The sequence below is a fragment of the Nomia melanderi genome, chromosome 9 (genome assembly GCF_051020985.1).
Source record: "Nomia melanderi isolate GNS246 chromosome 9, iyNomMela1, whole genome shotgun sequence".
Taxonomy (NCBI): Eukaryota; Metazoa; Arthropoda; class Insecta; order Hymenoptera; family Halictidae; genus Nomia; species Nomia melanderi.
Genome location: NC_135007.1, coordinates 4,933,621 through 4,950,463, shown reverse-complemented (window position 1 = coordinate 4,950,463; position 16,843 = coordinate 4,933,621). Strand labels below are relative to the sequence as shown.

At 32.1% G+C, this 16,843-nt stretch overlaps 1 protein-coding gene across 2 annotated transcripts in view; it reads left to right on the top strand.

Annotated features, from left to right (window-relative positions):
- Positions 1-16,843, top strand: part of LOC116431296 (glutathione S-transferase) — a 30,748-nt gene that overhangs the window by 2,947 nt on the left and 10,958 nt on the right. The gene's annotated exons all lie outside the window — the stretch shown is intronic.

Here is a 16,843-nt window from a genome sequence, read left to right as displayed (position 1 = left end):
AGTAAAAAGAGAATTAGGAAACAATATGGACAACACGTAAAAATACAACTTAATACCACGAAGGCCAACACACGACTCTCTATCACGCACAAAAATGTTCTTCTCCGCTGTCTCTCACCAAAAAGTCCTCATGCACGCATTCCCACTCGCTTTTAACACACACCCCCATTCGCTCTGTCTTTCTCACCCTTGCACCCTTCTCATTCGCATCTTTCGTCCATAGTCAAAATTCACGCAGTCACGTACACGCTTTTCTCACAGTCCAGTCGCTCAGTTTCAGACACTCTTCCTCGCATTCTTCCAGCCACTCGAGATTTTCTAAACGCAGTCACACTATTTTCCAATCATCCCGGCGCCGGTCCGTCGCAATACGACCTGGTCGCCCTTACGCACGCACAACAAACTATTCATCCTACAATACTGTAACCTACGCTAAATATTCTAGATACTACATATATAATAGTAAAAATGAAGTACATACTTCACACTAATTACAAATACCTTTATATTAGAAGATTTGAATTCTAAATCTACAAAGTAATTCAGATAATTTAGTAATTACGTTCAGTAAATGATTACATATAGAAAATTTGTTCAAATCTTTTGATGTAGAATACAAAATCGCGTGTGTCACAAATATCTGGCGGATGATGGCGAACGCATTAACGCAATATTTCGCGTCGAGAACTTAAAGAACATTTTACCATTTTGTCAGTGAACAGATCAGTCGCATAAAAGTATCTTTCACGGTACGTACGTTTAAAGCGAAATACAAGAATTTTCATAGCGACAATATAGGCATTGTCTTATTATACGAGAATATGGTTCATTTTAGGATAGAGTTTGATGAAAATTTCAGCCGCAATAAGTTAATACCAAAAGCAACAAGTAGTAGTAAGAAAGAAGTATCGGAGAAACAGAAATTCAAAATTCCTTTTATCGTGATATCGATAGCAATCGAATGAGATTGCTAATTTCGATTTGTCTATTAAAAGTTTTATTGAGTTATTAAAGTTTTATACATCCATATTTGGTATAAATGCATGAAATCTACATTTTCAATCAGATAATAATACAAAGAAACCGGCGAAACTTGTGAAATTAGATAATTTAAGTTCATACTAAAAATCGTGCAACTTGTCGTTGTAGAAAAATTAAAAATTCTACTTGAGAGAGTTATAACAATGTAAAGAAATATACAAATTTTAAATAAATTAAGATTATTTCATATTTTTTAATATTATTCATTAATAATATTTGTGTAATTGTATTCAACTTATAAACAGAATATGTTATTAATTTTATGTGATACTGTAATAATATTGTACCATTTAAGTATTTAAATAATAAATTCAATAGTTGTTAAATATGTTAAAGTTTTGCAAGAATTCTTCAAGTTCTTTTATCATTGACATTGTGATCAGTGCTGAAAAATGGTCGAATTTTCATCTGTTCTGAACAGAATGTGAATTTTAGAAGATTTACGACTTGCTTAAGTAGATGGAAGATTACAAGAACGTCGATAAATGGGGTTGAATGGACGAATCATTCAGAAGCTCCTAAAGGAGCTACGTATTATGAGTAACCCAGCGAGAAAGAAGAAAGTACCGAATAATGAATTTAAATCGTCTTCCCTGGTGTTCGTGGTATGAACTGCTATCTCGTGATTGCATCAACATTTGCACTTTTGTCACATGTATTTACTTCATTCTTCAATACTTATCATCTAAAGAATTTTATCAACAATGATATTTGTTACTACTTGATCTTAAAATTAGATAAAAATTTATTACCTATTGAATTATAATAAATTAATTAATTATACTTAAACAATAATATACGATTATTATTAAATTATGAATTATAAAACATCGGAAACATTAAAAACAATATATATGAGTGTAATCTAATTAAAACGTTAAAGAGTCAGCATTAATACCATTTTGTCACTTGTTTTATGAAAGCCGCAGTTAAATAACTTTGGTGAGATCATGTGGTGTAAATATAATATATTGCAATTTGTACTGGCAAATCTACTATTTCATATAAAATTCAACACTTGCTTCAAACCAACTCAAATGTAGATATTATGTCAATAATAACTCTTCTTCTTTTAATTATTATATCGATTAAACAATAATAATCGATAATATACGGAGCGTGAATTAGTAATTCATTGAAATGGTATTTAATATAATAGATTAAATAGTTTGTAGTGTGCTTAATATATGGCACGTGTAAACTGCATCCGCTTATGCAATTTCATGTTTTCACAAGTTAATTTATGAAGCAATAAATTCAATAGGCACTTACCATTTACTTATTATATATGCACAATCGTAATAAGTACTTAGCCCATATTTACATACTCAGTCAGTAATAAGTTCACTATGTATGTTATTTGTAAACCTTCCGCTACAATGATCCGTCACTAAAACGAATATTTTTTAATATCTTTTTTATTTCAAAGTAAAATTATACGTACTATAACGTATTTCCGCCGTAATTTCTGCTGCATATCAATAAATTTTATCTGTTACCTCATACATAAAATGTCACTTTTTGTTTTCAGCAATATCATTTTTAATATTGCAAATTACTAATTTTGTGCAATTTTATGATGTCTAGAAATATCAGAAATATTTCGATTCGTATATTTCAAAAGAGAAACTAGTCATATGTCATTGTCAAGATGTATCATATTTACATATTTACAGCGACCATCACTTTACACGCGCGCTCTGAAATTCATTCTTCTTTGTCACTATTTCCTATTCTTGCAGTACTATACTTCGTTCTATATTATATTCTTCCTGAATTTTGCTTCCCTGACTAATGGCAGTAATCAAATGATTTTTTCCCCAAAGTTTCCTTTCGATATGTTCTACATTTCACAATTTCGTTGTCATTCATAAAACTGCTATTTGCTATACCATTTATCGAACTTTCTTTTTATATTGAACATTTCTTTACAGTTTAATACGTTCGCCACCACTGTCACATATTTTTGACGATCAATATTACATATTTCATGTAAAGAAGAGTAAATTGTTTTTATTGTAAATAAATTGTTTTAATTCCTGCCTACGTCTTCGCCTAATGTTGTAAGGCATGGTATAATGTGCAGAAAATCGCAGAGATTCTTTTTATTGAATGTTATTTATATTTTATAAAGACGATACGTTTTATTTAATAAAATATTGTTTAAAAATATTGCTAGAGAACAAATTCAAAAATTAATATCAAACACAAGATGTCTTGCAATTGTTGGTTTAATCGAACAATTTGTAATGTTGTATGAAAAGGTAAGTCGAGAAGATAGAATAATATTTTTATTTGATGCCACGTATTCGAAAAGGTCGTCTTTGAACATGTTTTGTCAACAGTCGACCAAATACTGGTGTGCTTGACGTGTTTCATATTTTTCTCTCAACAACGGGATTGCAAATGAAAAAATTCTGCTGCAGATTCCTTACTCTATCATATAAAAGATTATTGCAGAATTTTATATTTCCTGGTTGGACTACCAGTTACAAAGCAATGCATTTATGTACTTTATTCCCATACTATGTTGGTAATACGAGCACTTTGCTGTCTCCACTTATGCTAAATACATTTTGTAGCCTCATAACATGATTACAAATTCAACTACATCGGAACTGTATTTGCTGTTATTTCCGCGATATTTACTTGGTAATATATACAATATATGTGTGTACCTGTTGTCGTTGAGTTATCGTCCTTAGTAAGTTTTCCGAGACTTTGGTATCATCCGTAATAAATTTTTTCTAATGTTCGGCAAATAATATTCAATTAAATTAAGAAAGATATTAAAAAATAATGTATAAAATAATTATACGAAAAAATTATATGAAAATTGTTATTTCGGTAGTTTTATAAAAACTGGAGTAAGCGGAAAAAGTATTCCACCTACTAAAAGACTCCTTATGATTGGAATAAAATAAAGTTCATATTAACGTTTGTCAATATAAACATTTACATGTATTCTATAAATTTTCAATTGAAGATCCATAAGTACATAAAGTCTATACAATTTATGTTGCATACGAAATCGATAACATATCAAATAAAACAGAACTGATAAAAATAAGAGTCATAAAATAATAAAAATAATTGTCCAACTGTCATGTCTGTTTTTATGCAATAAATCTGATTACGCGGAGATGGCGATTCAATTAGTATGAAATGAATTCGTAGCTTTCCTGTATGAATACATTTAACACTAGAGAAACCAACATATTGACTGATCATGTTGATGAAGTTTAGTGTATTGAGGTATTCTATACACAGAACTTTAAGATTAAAGTGGTTAACGGAAAATAAATTGGCATATCCACTGATTCCTCTATTTTGGCATATAACAAATATAATATAATGCTTGAAGACAATTACATGAAGGAAACTGATGTCGAATCAAAATATTCAATAACACAAGTAACTAAATGATAGTGTAACTCAAGAACTACGATACCAAACCATCAGTAACCAATTCCAATACCATTTAGCTTCGTTACGAAAGAACAACTAATATTATACAAAACGCTCAAAATTCTACGGTCAACGTGTTAATAGTATTTGCAATGTGAAATAAGAAATGTGAAATCCGTAATTTTTATGGGTTCAGTTATTCTAGTATTAATGATAGCAAACCATCGATAACAACGTGCGACTGACGTTGGAAACGTTTCAAATTTATCTTCTGGTTTACTTTTAAAATTAATTGGCTCGCAGCGTATTTACAATGAATACAATGCTACCGTATGTAACACGTTGCAGTGCAATACAGGGATTAGGGCGGAATTCAATTTCGTAGCTTGTACGTGTTCATGATCAATCCACGCGTCAGATAATTTATTATTGAGTGAACTGGCCAACGTCCGCCATCGATGATTGGCAAGTCGTTAACAACACGGCAATAGAAATCGGAACGAGCACCGTTATAACCGTTGCAGAAGTATTACGTTGCACGTGAACAAAAAAGAACAACGTCGAAATTTCCTTGCTCCGACGGTATCCAGTTTCTCCGTAATTTGAAATGAATCTCGAATTCTCGAGTTTCCATGCAGTATTATTCGAGTTTCAAATTTATAAATAGAGTCAAGATGGATGGTTGGAAAATGTTGGGTGAGGAAACATTTCGTTTTTCATTCTGAATGAAACTGATACATGATCGTGCAACTGTAATTCACGATCACAGAATAGTTGTGTACTCAATTCTCCATTTTCTGTGTAACTGACACGGACGGATCATTAATGAACTCGTCGGTTAAGGGAAATGTAGATTTTGTAAAAATTAAAATAATTACTTAAGATATTTCTCAATTAGAGTGAGAGAAAATTATTTTCTGTTAATAATTAATTAAAGATTAATGATTTTATAGGACAGTAAAATATAGTCATAAAACATAACGGAAATTATATATACAATTGCTTGAGTGAAAGATTGAGAGCACAGCAAATTCATTTATGCGCGACCACGAAACCAATATTACTTTCCAACAAACAAAATCGATTAGCAAAATATAGCAACAAGTGGTAGTAAATATCTCACGAGAGAATTTTAACCGTTCTTAACGCTTTGTCTTACAATTTATATTTAAATAATTACAAAAGTTCAATATTTATAATTACAAATTAATATTATCCTTCGATTAATACGAACAGAAGAACATCGGATAATAATATTTGAAAATATCAGAAATTAATAAATATTTAGAAATATTTGAAAATATCAGAAATTAATAAATACTTAGATATATCAGATAATAATAATATTTAAAAATATCAGCTAATAATAAATATTTAAAAACATCATAATAATAATACTTTAGCAGTAACAGAAAAATAAGATTTTACAATAACTCTGGCTCGATATTACAAAGCAATGGATTAATTAGAATATTGTTCAAACAGCAACAACTAATTCCTTGGTAATATTTCTTTTCGTGAAACAGAATGATCTAGAACTCTGCAACGGGGAAATTAAAGTCGCCGTTCAGACTAATGATCTGGGGTGAAAAACGATCGACGAGTGTTTCCGTTCACGACACAGGAGTTAAAAGGGGTAGCGTAACGTCGACGGTAATACTTTGATCCCTTATACGGCAGCCTGTCCGCCCACGAACTGAATTAAGGTTCGCCAGAGCATTGGGCATTGATTTTGTGTCAAATGCGGTTGCTAGACTACCGCTATCACGCTTGCTGCTTATTGACTTGTTTGCCTTTTGCAAATATCACGAACAACTGGGCCCACTTTGTCGGATTCTGGGTGAACTATCGCTACGTTGAATTCGAGTTAAATGTAGTTTGGCTCGAGACAATCGATAAAGTAATTTCTTCGATATGTGGTCCATCGCAATTCGATAATTCGAAATTAATTAACCTTATACGACCGATAACTCTGTAATAATACTCACCTCGCCCACGAAACATCAGAATATTGGTAAAATATGCAGGAAAATTTTATAAAACTTTGTATAATAAAATAAAAAATATATCTCCAACTAGAATGAGTATAATCCATAGAAATGAATACATTTTTTGCACTTCTGCATAGTGAAGCCTTTCGATTGTCAAGGGTTAAAATTGGTCGAGTAACATTCAACGAGAATTTGTATCTGATTAACGCGCGAAACCGACCTTCCCAAAAACGTAGATTTTGATGTAAAAGAAATTGCCTTCTACGATATTTGTTTCATTCATCCTGTGTGTTGATCTAACGTGGTGTATTAAGGGGGATGTTTTAAAATGAATCGCCTACCTTCCTCATGGTTTTGATTTACTTTTGAAACTGCCAGTGTTACTTGAAAGGGCAAAAACTTGTGAAAGGAAGTTCTTTATGAGACACGATTCTGATATCGATATTGCATTAAGTATCCGAGGATCGAAGTCTCCGTAACGAGATTATTGCTTCAAAGGCAGCCAAAGGTTGTCCCCGAGCAAAAAACGAATTCTTTGCCGACATAAGAACCTTAGGTTTCCACGATTTCGCCATCCGGCAGCAATCAACGTCGTGAAAAATATTGATGTGGCGATTCAATAGAAAATAAGGGTTGATATTTTCTATAGCTATATTTCTAATATAACGTGTATTTGTTTGCCGATTGATTCGTGTTGAACAAAATTTCGGTTATCCTGAAGAAAATTGGAATGAAGGAGGAATACAAATTTTGCTACTTTTCCGGAAGATTCCATTTTACAGAATTCAGCACATTTATATTTAACATAAACGCATGAAATTTGTGGCGTACAGATTTCTCACTGTAATTTAACACTAGAACTGAGCGTTTCATACGATTATTGCGTAATCCTTATAAAAATAGTGAAAATAAATTTTTTTCAAATTCTTCACATATTGATGATAGCATTCCAGTGAAAATATTTATTTTTTAAGTCATTTCCGACATTCAACACTTTTACGAGATCAACAATTGCGAAATAAGAACACGTCATTCTGACGGATGCGGCAGTTTTAGTGTTAAAATTAACACTAAACATATCAGCACCTTATATAAAACTATTTCTACTGTAATCTGCTAAATAATTAATTATAAAATAAAGGCAAGCAAATTACCTGATCAATTTTTCTCAGTGAAAACTGAAATAAAAGAAAATATGTAAATTAAAAAACTGGTTAATCGGGATATATAAGAATTAACATGAAGTTAAATGAATGAAAGAAAATGTAGAATTTTAAATTAAATTTTAAAACCAGTCATTTTCCGGTTGCGGTACATTAATGGAAAGAGCCATGATATTTCCAAAAACTCTACAGTTCAATTAAATCTTCCACCGTGTCCAAGGGTTAATGAAAAATGCAACAAGTTCCAGAAGTTTCTACGAAACTTAGAATGAAATTTGTATATCCCCAATCTTCTGTTTCGAATAATGTAAAGCGGTAAGAATGCCCCGTGAACTTTAAGTACGTCTCACAGAAGCTTAGGAACGGCAGAGCGATATTCGGTGTTCCATTAAAAACCCATTAAAAATGCAGCACAGCGTTCCATCCCGCGGATCTCTGCCGACAATCGATAGGAAACGGTTGTCACGCGGTAATCCGTTGCTGCGAATCGTGTAGGTAGCTGCTTCCGATTAATCGGTCGGATCTGTTCGTAGACGCGTTTTGGCCCCGTATAAATCCAATCAGCGAGCGGTTTAGTTATTGTCGCGTGCTGTCGCTGTTTACCGGCGGCTTAATAACCAGCAAATAATAGGAGGCATCACAAACAGTACGCCATGTTGCGCCGCCACGCACTGAAATATGATGATAAAACGATCGTCGTTGCTTGGATTAACAAACAGTTGATTCCGTCCCTGTCGTGGCAGCTGCCGGATTCACCGACAGAATTGATTTCTGGAATCGCGACTTGCCGTTTCGGCCAAGAAAATCGACCTGGGTGCCATCGTCGCTATAGCAACCTTTAAATCGAGATTAGCGGGCTGTGAGTTGAAAGGTGATTTGGATTGAACGTTTAACGCTTTGACCACCATGTCATGGCTGACAGGTCTTTCAGATTTCAGTGCGAATTTAACACTGAAACTACTGTACCAGTCAAATTGACTGGTTCCGTTTTTCTTGTTTCGAAATTATCGATATTTTCAAAGCATTGAATATTCGAGATGATTTTGAAAATATATAGGATAAATGCACCATTTGACCTAATATCAGTGATTGAACATTTTTCAGGAAAACGTAAAAAATAAGGTTTTTAAAAGTAATCATTTTAAAGGCGCAGTAGGAATGCTGCAACATCTACTAACCCAACTCCGAAACTCTTTTACCTGAATTAAACTGTTTGTTGTGAAAGCTAACAATTTATTTCATAGATGTTAGTTGTATGCGTTCAACTTCCAACATAAAATTACAATAACTTCCTTTCAATTGTATTTGTCCTTTTACTTGTAATTTCTCACAATTGTTGAAAATAAACAATATTAAAGTAATCAGTTTCAGTGTTTTTGGTTTCACTATAAGAGGTTAATTGCTAACTAACATATGGTCAATTATTAGTTTTCTGGTTTTGAAGGATGGTCTTCAACTTCTGATGCAAGTATTGAATTCTCAAAAATATCTATAAAATTTGAGTAATATAACTATTTCAAAAAAGTTCGCTTTGTTAGATAATATAAGAAGTTCAAATCTTTCTATTTAATAAATGAGTAAGCGTTTACTATTCTTCACGCAGAAAATTCTTCTTAACTGATCAACTATTGATACTTTTATCTTAGTTTCACTTGAATACTATAGTGAATGTCTAAAGAAACTGAAAATAATCTGTTTGTTACAACTTTCATAGGGATTACATATCAATCATATTAAATACTCGGTGGTTCTAGTGTTAATGACCTGTACCCAGCGTGATAGTAATTTATGGATTCTACTTCTGTAGAATCTTTAAATAATTGAGATGACATTATCGAACAGAACTTTACGTAATATCTAATATTAATAATTATATAATGTGTTTATAATGTCCAACGACGACAAAAGAAATTCTCCTTTATATGACAAGTGTTTATCAGATAAGAGAACACGCAAACGATACGTCAACTAGAATGAATGTCTGAGGAAACTGAGAATAATTTATTTGTTATAATTTTCATAGAGATTACATATCAATCGTATTAATTGGTAGTTCTAGTCTTAATCTGTGTAGCCTATCGCGGAAATGAAGTAAGCAATATAAATATACGATAAAATAATAAATGCAAATGCATCATATTGTTATTTTGTTGGTAGTTGTATTGATCAGAGGTACATACGTATTTCGATAGAAATAATTTACTACGAAGAAAAGGGAATTTATGCTTGTTGTAAATCTATGTTTGCTTTAATGGTAATAAGTATCTATCTTCTTTTGACGTAGAAAAATGAGTGTCAATAATATTTGTTATCTGTGTTTGAAATATTCAAGAGGTTGACTCCGTGTGTTTTTATTGAATTGTAATTTTCTTTTGGATCTAATATATTTTTTTCGTTTTCTGATTTCAAAATGTCAATTTTCCTCTATAGACCCGTGTGACTTTGAAGTCATACATCAATATATTAGGTTAAATTGATTTATTTGATTTTTTACCATAAATTGACGAGTGACATTAAATGATTAATCAACTTATGCTTTTATACGCGCAGCTGTAAACGTTAACGTTATTGTAATTTCAAAGTTGCAAAATATATTCGTTTTAATGAAATTATTAAGACTACTGAATACATTGTTAATTTGTATTCATAGGTTGATATTTATTAATTTCATACTGCATAAATTCTATTATAGCCGCGAAAAAAACTTCGGCCCATAGACGGTTAGCATTTTAGCATTGCTATTAATTTTATAAGGTTTCGTTTCTTGTGTATTGTAAATTGTCATTTACATGAGGATTTGACATGTGTCTTCTGCTACAACACCGAATAAAGGAAATTGCGAATTGAATCTGATCAACAGAAACGTCAATACTGAGGCTCAGTATTCACGTCGAGAAGATATTGTATATTTGATTGCATGTTCAGAGTACGTATCGAATATCATAAGCTGCTGCAACGCGATCAAGTTAATTTAGATTATTATCGATACCGACTTGTCTATTTCAGCGATGAAATAGAATGGAAAAATGTGAATATAACATAAACATGAATGGACAAGTCATTGTATAGTATGACAACATTCACCCGCATACAGCGAAAAGAACAAAGAACGATATTTATTTCTTGGGTTGGAAAGTTCTCTCATGCGGATTATTCACCGGTTGGATTACTACCCATTTTGGTCATTGAAACATGGTCTAAATGATACGCAGTCTGAAACAGTGAAAGAACATGCACTGACGGTTTCCTCTACTCAAAACCATCGTTCTATTTTCACGAGCAAATGTGTCAGTTGCATAAAAGATAAAATCATTGGAAATACAGAAATAAGTTTCATTATTTTGCCAGTAAAATACATTTGAATGCATAACAGGTTTTAGAAACAAAGAATTTCAAAATGACAACAAATATTTTAATCAAAGAAGTACAGAAGATTAGTAAAATATTGAATTCTGAAAACTCTGAACTATTATGTCATTGTAATTAATTCAAATGCATTCGATACAAAATAGTTAGACAATTCCTTTCACTTTCATCGCTGCTTCTACTCACCTTAGAATTAAAAAACTATATTTTGATGCTGTAGAAATTAGTCGCTTGTGTTGATATGTTATCCTATGCTACGTGACCAAACGACTATCGTAATGTTGCTTCGCAAGAAGCAAGGCCAGTCACATAATGACTTTAGCATTTCAAATTATCTGTCGGAACGAACTTCGCTTAATTACATTGTGGAACAAATTTTAACCTATTTTGCTTTTTACAATAACCACTAAATGATTCTTATAGAGTTCCTGACCCTAAATACGAATCCGAAAACCAAATTGCTGGGTCACGTCCAGTTCTCGAAAAAACTGGGTTTTTGTAAAAATGGTCGAATTTTTCAGAAAACAAAATGTTACGTGCAAACTAAAAACGATAGGCAGTTAAAATTTGTCGCAGAAAATAAAGGAAACTTGCCCGAACATGTAGCTATAAAAATTTTGAATTTTGCATATCATTAAATGTTTGTAAATGATGATCAAATGTTAAAAAAGGGTAGATGCGCGTACTTTGTATACACTTCTGTTACATTTCTACGAAAAGTGGGTTGGCTAGCACGAATTTGCTATGCGCCTTTGGATTCTGCAGACATTTCTGAAGAGGAACCTCGCGCGGGAAGCGTGAGATCGGTTTTTCTTTGGGACAGGGTAAGAAAATGTCCGCGAAGAGCGCGTGCACGGAACTTTCGCGCTACACGGTCATCGCTCGCCGGCCACAGCTATGCAGGGCTGTGACTACGCGCTATATAGATCTGGACCCCGGTCACTTCTTATATATACATATGTTTAATTGTTCCATAAATTTTCATAAAAATTATGAAAAAGATTTTCACGATCGTTCCGTTTTAAATAATTTGCTGTTTAATATGTGAATACACACATACGAGTAATATTATTACGATGATTTAGTGTTAATCAAGTTTTAGTGTTAAACTATCGAATCAGTCAGGATAGCCGATATAAATTCCGAATATTCGGGTATACTCAGTAGTTTTAGTGTTAACTTAAAAATACTTCAGTAAATATCCATTGTAGATCCTACTTTGTGTAATAGCTTTTTACGTCAAATTTAATACTCTATTTGAATTCAGAATATCATTAGATGTACCATGTAAAAAACCGATTACAATGATGTTTTTCCTTTATGTGATATTATATTAAATTATTATATTAAACATCAAATTATTTAAAACAGAACAATCGTGAAAAGCTTTTTTGAACAAGAAACACAAAGATTCTCATCAATGTTAGAGATTCGACATCACAGATCTTTTCATTCACAGTGATTTCCTCTCAGAAATCCTAAAAATCTATATCGACTGCTGTACATTCTTTTCATGACGTTTTGTAAAATCCGTTTTTCATTATCTTCCTATCCAGAGTCTCGAATCCCTTTCAATGTCTCACATTTTCCTTTCTTCGGCTCCAGTATTGATTCAGGAAAGCACATTATTGGTTTACATCGTCAAGCTTCGGAAAGAAGTTAGAGATTTCGGGGTTAGAAACTCAGTTAAAGTTCAGTGTAAGTTCGTTCGAAATACGATGAAGCACGGCGAGTTTACACCTCCAAACAAACATTGCATTACCCTTTTCCCACCTCGGAAGCGTATAATCTTTGTTAACTCCTTCGAAGCCGATGATTTTAACACGGGAGACTTAACCGGATGACCCGTTCAATTTCTAAAAACCTGACTACCACAGAATCTTCGCATTAAAGTGATTTTTATAAAATTACTTTACTTTATAAAATCACATCTACTAGTTGCCACTTAACATCGAGAAAACTTTACTCGTTGCTGCACAAATTGGAGAAATTAAAAATATATGAATATAGAAATATTCAAATTGGAAAACTTTCAAATCCCAACGAATGTACTTATAAGTTGCCGCGAAATAACTTTATATAAAAATAAAGGTTAACACGAATTTTACATAGTAACGTTTAATAAAAGTTTTAATCATAAAACTTACTATTGAGTTTAATCTTTAATAAACGTGTCACCAAATATACGTAGTTATGTCAGTGAAACCATAAGTATTTAAATTGTACAGTGTGCCATTTCTTTAATTCCAACATGAATTTGAAAATGTTTTCTGATTAAAATGTATCTAGTGAAAGGTAAAGTAACAATAAAGTAAAGTAAACGAATTTAATAAAATGAATAACGCAAATAAAATACAACAAATATTTAGTAATCTTTACACAACATATGCCAAAACCAATTACTTTTAATTTGATTCGGTAAGCCTCAAAATAGGAGAGTCACATTTACGTGAGAACAGTCGAAAACCACTAGTTAAGTGAATTCACGCCTCCGCGATACCGGTTGTCGGTTAAATTATCTATCCAGGTAATGTATTAAATTATCTAAGAAATTATTTACAGGACGACGAATACAAACTCTGTATCCAAAGTATGATCTTCGCCGTTTATGCGCGGAGTTACAGTCTGCTATCGTTCGAATAATTATGAGGGACGCCGGCAATTTCAGTAGCTGGATGGTTAATTCAAGCTATCTCCGAGGCGTCAGCAATGAATCTCAACAATTTCCGGGGCATATTCGACTTATCTCGACGGACAAACCTCGGGATCTGATAACAGCCTCTCCTTCACGCACGTGAACACGCAACCCCCTCGTTATCCTCGAAACAAGCGGCCGGAGATTCGCGAGTAGATTAAAATTCCCCGCGGATACGGAAGCTACCCACGGATTACGGGGCTGTAAATTGCGAGAGTGATTCGTGGTTCTAAGGAATCGCGGTAGCCTTTTAGCAATTTCGAAAGGGATGAGCGGCGAAGGGCAGCTCGCAGATAATTCGATCGAGAAGGAAATAGGGTAAATGGAATTACGAATGTTATCACTAAACGTACCGCGACCGGTTAAATCAATGGTATTAACCAGTTAGCTATTGCGATCTCTTTGAAAAGTGTATGCCTAAAATGTGCCGCAAAATGTAAATTATAGATGTTCTGACGAGTATACTCGTCATAAGACAAAACCTTGCCATTTCTTTATGGCGAGTATACTCGTCAAAAACAACAAACTAGTTAAAACTAGATTTAAAATGCTACATTTTCATTCAACCATTTTACTTTATATCGATTGTTATATTGTCCGATTAATCAATTTTTCAATTTTTGTCTGCCCTTCTGTTTCTGTTTCCTATAAGAAGAATTCATCGTCTAACTTGTTTACGTTTAATTTATAACCAATTATTTTTCTGATTACGGTAGAAATAGATTCATATAAAGTACTGGTGCGTTTAGTATTATACTAGGTAAGCAAAGACTCGACAAAATAAAGCTTAACAGTAGAACTACCACGTTGGCAAGCAGACTGTTTATAATTTTCTTATAGAAATTACAAAAATTCATTTATTGAAATTCCGATTTGTCTATATTTTAGTTTATGCATTATTGAAGTAATTAATTCCTCATAAAATCATTTGTATCTTTTTAATAATTCTAGAAGAAGAAATCCAAAGTGGGTAATTTCGAATCGTCTGGTGGCTTTAGTATTAGCACGGGATGCAGACTACGAATAATTCGTACATTAAAAGATGGTTTTACGAGCAAAAATAAAATGGAAATAAATAATGACAAAATTACAACTTTCATTTCGTTTTCTAATTATTTTGGATGAAAATTAATCAATGCAATCGACGTAAATCTGATCATTGGCTGTGTCTCTCTTGCGACACTGACCTCCATCACGTGAACCGCTATTGACGCACCGTCATAGTTCAGAGAAGCTTTCAATAAAAAATAAAATGGATTATGTAGGAATAAAAAGGTCTATTAAGGTATGGATTTTAATGAGATTGGTTCCAACAATCCTTCAAGTAAATAATTAAAAACCAAATTACAAATAATAAGTTCGTTTGTCTTCGTCAGTCAATAAATTAAGAAGATTGCACTTTATACTTTGGAAATTAATAAATCTGCTTTTAAGGTAGGATCGTTATTTCTAACATCTACTCTTTGCTGATATATTTCATTAATCTTTTAACTTTTGCACTTTCATCATTTATTTCGTCTGTCATCTATCACGCATATGACAAACGGATTTTTGTTGAGTTAATAAAGTTTTAATGATAACAGATGAACGAAATGAAAGTAACCGTGGATTCTGATTTTGTAACTGTAAGAAGATTAAGTGTTGTAAAATAAAAATAAAAGTACATACTCTTTTGTAGATAGTATTTCTAATGTTATTTTCAAACACTGAAAATGCACGATTCATTTTTATTCTTGAAATGTATGTAAGTAGAATGTACTTAAATAATAGAAATCTACGAAATTTATTCAGATTTCAAATTGGAAACTATATACGTATAATAAGATGCATATAAATTTTAATTAACTCATTGATCGACGAACCGTGGATATTAGGTCAGGACACCTAACAAAATCGATACATCGTATGTCGCGGTTGAATTTATACTGGTTCGATATCGTATTTTCGTTTCCGGTTTCCGAGAATTTCATGCCGAATTTAGAACACCAAAACTCTAAGTAATAGACAAGATTGTTTTATTATAAAAACGAATGATAAGGAACAGTACAATTGATTCGAAGTTACTTGATTTGATGTTTTAGATCTTGAAATAGGAAATACAATTTCATTCCCCCTACTAACTACTTTTCAAACTATATCAATGCAAAAACATCTTTTAACACTAAAACTACGAGACGGATCAAAATAACCCATTTCTGATTTCTTCATTTTGCAATTATAAAAAGATATAAGATGTTTCTCTAAGAAATTATTAAAGAAATTAATTTAGTAATACGCAAACTGCATTCTTAAAGTTTCTATAGAGAAATTTCAAAAAATCAATTTAGCTGATCAGTAGTTTTAGTGTTAAATTAAGTTGCCAACAGACAATTTCAATATAAAATAATTTTAATTTCATATTAATAGAAGGTCAGAAATAAAACACGTGTATTAAACATGTACGAAATGAAATCCAATTTTATACTGCAATCGATTGTAATATACTAGTCAGTCGCTCACAGTTATCAAAATTCAAACGAAAATTGTAGAAAATTATACGACCAAGTGAATTTAGGTTCAAAATTAATATTTAGGCATATAACTCGCTATAGAAAGGTATGCATGCATGTAGTTCTTTAGAAAAGACAATAATGAAAACTATACAGAAGGAGTGGTGAGAATAAGAAAGAATAAGAGCTTGGACAAGATAAATCATCGAAAGGGGAAAATATTTGGGGTCACTGGACTCCTCGTATTTTTCTACTCCCTTTCCTCTTTGAAACAAAGGTGTAAAGAGTTCACAGTACGACGTGACAATTTCAGAGATACCTTGCAATCCCCTGCAAACTCTTGTGTAGAAGTCGTTGGTCATTGTAATCCACAGAATAAGAATGGTTTCACATTTTGAAACACTGTATTTTTATAACCAAAGAAGTTTACTCAGAAACTCTTTATATTGTAGAGGAATATGAATTGTGCTCAAATAATTTCTTTTCTAATGAAGACATTATATACTATGTAATTTAAATTTAACCAATTTTGCTTTTTTTATGTTGAAAAGATATGGCAGATTATTGGAGAACAATAAACTTTATTTATGGATTACATAGACAATCATAATGAATTTCAACCCATTGAAAATAATATATATTGAGAGAATAAATATTAATGTGGTCCAAGGTTTCAATAAAAAAGCATTA